This window comes from Tachysurus fulvidraco, chromosome 7, assembly GCF_022655615.1.
Source record: "Tachysurus fulvidraco isolate hzauxx_2018 chromosome 7, HZAU_PFXX_2.0, whole genome shotgun sequence".
Classification (NCBI taxonomy): domain Eukaryota; kingdom Metazoa; phylum Chordata; class Actinopteri; order Siluriformes; family Bagridae; genus Tachysurus; species Tachysurus fulvidraco.
Genome location: NC_062524.1, coordinates 15,594,397 through 15,599,054, shown reverse-complemented (window position 1 = coordinate 15,599,054; position 4,658 = coordinate 15,594,397).

The window sequence follows — 4,658 nt, the reverse complement described above, 5'->3', positions numbered from 1 at the left end:
GCTCTATCTCGCGTCTAATCTCTCTCTCTTCGTTTCCTCCCTTGCCTGTAAAAATGTGTCTGTGACTGGGTGGGGACATAACATACACGTGTGTGTGTGTGTGTGTGTGTGTGTGTGTGTGTGTAGAATGCATATGTACCATAAAGTCAATAATAATTACACTGCCACACCCATGCCCCCCCACTCGCTCTCCCTCCCTCTGTAAGTCTCTCTCCCGTTCTCTCCCTCTCTCTCTTTCTCTCATTTTCTCCCTTTCTCTCTCTCCCTCTCTCTCTCTTTCTCTCTCTCTCTCTCTCTCTCTCTCTCTCTCTCTCTCTCTCTCTCTCTCTCTCTCTCTCTCTCTCTCTCTCCCTCTCCTTCTCACCCTCTCTCACTCCCTCTCACCCTCTCTCTTTCCTCTGTCTTTCCTCTGTCTCTCCTTCTCTCTCTCTCTCTCCTCCCCCTCTCTCTGATTTAATTAAGTTGACTGTGGAATATTAAACATTAATGACATCAGCGGTGAGTTTAAGTGGCGTTGTGTTTTTTCCTTAAATCATCTCACACACTAGTGTAGAAGAGCTGAAAAAGGGCTGAATATTAAACAATGCTTGTGTGAGACGGACGGACGGAGCCTCCAGTGTCAGAGCTTCATCACAGTCAGACGTAAAAAGGGAATGTTTCATTACAGAGAGCACACAAAATACTCTAGATGTTTTGGTGTAAAATGCATTTGTACAACAATCGACTCATTCTGCGTTCTCTCTCTCTCTCTCTCTCTCTCACACACACACAAACACACATACACACACACACACACACACACAGTCTCTCATGTGATTAATAATAATTTCACTCTGCTGATATGGAGATTATTCATTATTTAAATAATGTGTTTCCTTCCCACTTTTCTATAAAGGGATTACCTTTATCTTCCTAATGGAACACACACACACGGCTATGAAATGTTGTGTGAAGTCACAGCTTTCCTTAATGTGATGGAGAAACAAAGCGTCAGCATTTATCCCCTGAACGCTTGTCTACTGCAATCAATCAGGCAAGGATAGACAAGGACACACACATAGACACACACACACACACACACACACACACACACACAGTATACACACACACACACATGCATGCACGCACACAAATGTTACACACAAACAGGTACACACACATACACCCACAAACACATGCACACACACACAAATGTTACACACACACACACAAATGTTACACACACAGACACACACACATGCACACACACATATATACACACATACACACATGTATGCACGCGCACACACACAGTTATCTGGTCAGAGGTTTGAAAATTTCCACTGGTTTGAGAGAGAATGATTTATTTTGGTTCCTGGCAACAATGACGGCAAAGCTTATTATGTCTGCGTTGGGACGCCACTAGAGACTCTGAGCTGTGGCACACATGTTAACAGAGTGTGTGAGAGAGAGAGAGAGAGAGAGAGAGAGAGAGAGAGAGAGAGAGAGAGAGAGAGAGAGAGAGAGAGAGAGAGAGATGGACAAGGGCATGGACAAGGACAGGAATTAAGTGGAAATTAAATGGAGAGAGATTTGACCGCTCTCTCTCTCTCTCTCTCTCTCTCTCTCACACACACACACGCACACACACACACACGCGCGCACACACACACACACACACACACACACACACACACACACACACACACACACACACACACACACACACTTAAGCACTCAAATCTCCCAGTGTTCTCATTTCACTCCTTAATTAGAATCTAGAGAAATAAACATTTTAATATAAACATCAGATTCATGGCTCTCCAAGGCTTCTACATAGAGCCATGTTCTTTTGGGAGAAGGTTCTACTGATTGATTAGGACCAGAACCACAGGGTTCTATGTAGAACATTGTATAAAAGCTAAAATCAATATAAAACACTGGGATGATCCTCATCAGTGTCTTGGAGTTACCATTATGTTGGAGTAGAGAGGATGAAGAGATGGAAGGTGATGAACCTGCAGAAGATGGAAAGACACAAAGATACGACAGCAGAACGGAGCTGATGCAAAGAAAAGACTCAAAATATTCAGACATACAGCCCTGAAATCTGCCACAGACACATGATGTAACTGCTTCACTGTGTGTTTACACCTCAACACGTGTCCACTGTGTGTGTGTGTACGTGTGTGTGTGTGTACATGTGTGTATGTTTTGTAATTAAACAGTGTTTGAACTTTAAAGCCCCGCCGCATGTCTCACACGGACGTGTTTTTTCTCGCCTCCGTTTTACCTAATGTCTCGTTTCCATAGCGATCGCAGTGAAACCTATTTGCCTTTTTCTTTGCAAATTTTTTATCTGATCTTCGGGGATAAAAAAGACGACAATTGGTTCTTTATTTAACAAAACCGTGTGGTGTAAAAATTATCCTGCACTTTAAACTGATTATCCTCTCATTCATGTCATCGTCAGATTGGATCCTCTGGAGCAGAGATTTGAATAAAAAAATACGATTTAAAGTAAAAATTATAAAATAAGAGTCTACAGAAAAAGTCACATAAAAAAGGTTACTCCTGTTAACATGAGAAGAAAAACCACTAGCATAATGCTAATGCTAAACCGAGGCCTCTCTCTCTCTGTGTGTGTGTGTCACTTTCTCTCTTGCTCTATGTGTGTGTCTCTCTTTCTCTCTCTCGCTCTATGTGTGTCTGTCAATCTCTCTCTCTCTCCCTCTCTCCCTCTCGCCTTATGTGTGTGTCTCTCTCTCTATCTATCTATATTTCTCTCTCTCTCTCTCTCTCTCTCTCTCTCTCTCTCTCTCTCTCTCTCTCCCCTTCTCAGATCCTTATTTTAAAAAAAGGTGCCACTTGGATGTGTTTAATCTAACAGATTATCCAGATGAAAAAATCATTCGTTTTTCTCTCCTCCATCTCTAGTTCTGCATTCATCCTCCAGTGAGAGAGATAAATAGAGAAAGAAAGAGAGAGAGAAAGAGAGCAAGAAAGAGAGAAAGAGATGAGAAACAAACAGCTTCCCTAAAGACGTTCATTAAATTCTCATTGGCTCTGTGGGAGCAAGATTCCGGAAGCTTTATAGCTTTTCAAGCTTTTAGCAAAGTCCAGTTTTTCCCCAGGAGAGTCTCTCTCTCTCTCTCTCTCTCTCTCTCTCTCTCTCTCTCTCTCTCTCTCTCTCTCTTGCTCTCTCTCTCTCTCTCTTTATACAGAATGTGTACGACTCTCAGTGTTCTGAGTAAAAGAGAAAGAGTAATGGTGCTGTCAGGTTCCATTAAAACTTGCATTGGGACTGAAATTGCTGAAGAGATTTTGTATGTAAATGCATTAGAACAGAAGAACACGTATAACGATAACGTTTGCAGATAGAAGGATAAAAAAAACTGTGGGGAAAAAATAAAATGACGCTAAAAACAGATCATGTTAGCATAAAATTTTTGAAATGGCGGTTTTGGGATTCAGCTGGGGAAACATGGTACATGAGGAAGAAGCGCTACTCCTGCTAGCACGAGAGGAAGAAGCGCTACACCTGCTAGCATGAGAGGAAGAAGTGCTACTCCTGCTAGCACGAGAGGAAGAAGCGCTACACCTGCTAGCACGAGAGGAAGAAGCGCTACACCTGCTAGCACGAGAGGAAGAAGCGCTACACCTGCTAGCACGAGAGGAAGAAGCGCTACACCTGCTAGCACGAGAGGAAGAAGTGCTACTCCTGCTAGTATGAGAGGAAGAAGCGCTACTCCTGTTAGCACAAGAGGAAGAAGCACTACTCCTGCTAGCATGAGAGGAAGAAGCACTACTCTTGCTAGCTCGAGAGGAAGAAGCGCTACTCCTGCTAGCACAAGAGGAAGAAGCGCTACTCCGCAACAGAGCAGAATAAATGAAAGGATAATGAAGAGTGAACACTGCAGCAGTTGTTGTTTCTTTCAGACGAGGCTTCGGCCGCAGCAGTTAATTAAACCCCCCGTTATTGTGGGCTTGTTGCAGCAGGTTCACTCACTAATAACAATCTTTCTTTTCATCTGATGATGTTTATGGATTTTCATGCAGTTCGTCGTGTTTTTTTTCCATCCACCTGAGAAACCCAGGTTCTATTATTCATCAGAAGTCGGTTTACTGCGGGGGTCAGTCCTAACTGTGCTAGCTTCATTACACCAAAGAGAATCAAGTAAACAGGAAGTCGGAGCAACATGTAAACCATGAGGGGGGGGGGGGGGTCTGGGTAGAATTCACTTTCATAAACATGGAGATAAAAGCTCAAAGATCTGACATACGACCAGTAACATACGACCAGTGTGTGTGTGTGTGTGTGTGTGTGTGTGTGTGTGTGTGTGTGTGTGTGTGTGTTTGTGTGTGTGTGTGTTGAGCTGTTCTTACAGGATTGCTATCTGCTAGAGCTGATAAGAGAAAACTGTTTAGAGACAGGCTGGGGGGGGACAGAGAGAGAGAGAGAAATAGAGAGAAACAGACATAGATGGAGAGGGACAGAGACAGACGGACAAGAGAGAGAGAGAGAGAGAGAGAGATGGAGAGAGAGATAGAGAGAGACAGAGACAGAAACAGAGAGAGAGAGAAATGGAGAGGGACAGAGAGAGGGAGATATGGAGAGAGAGATAGAGAGAGACAGAGACAGAAACAGAGAGAGAGAGAGAGAGAGAGAGGTTTAACTT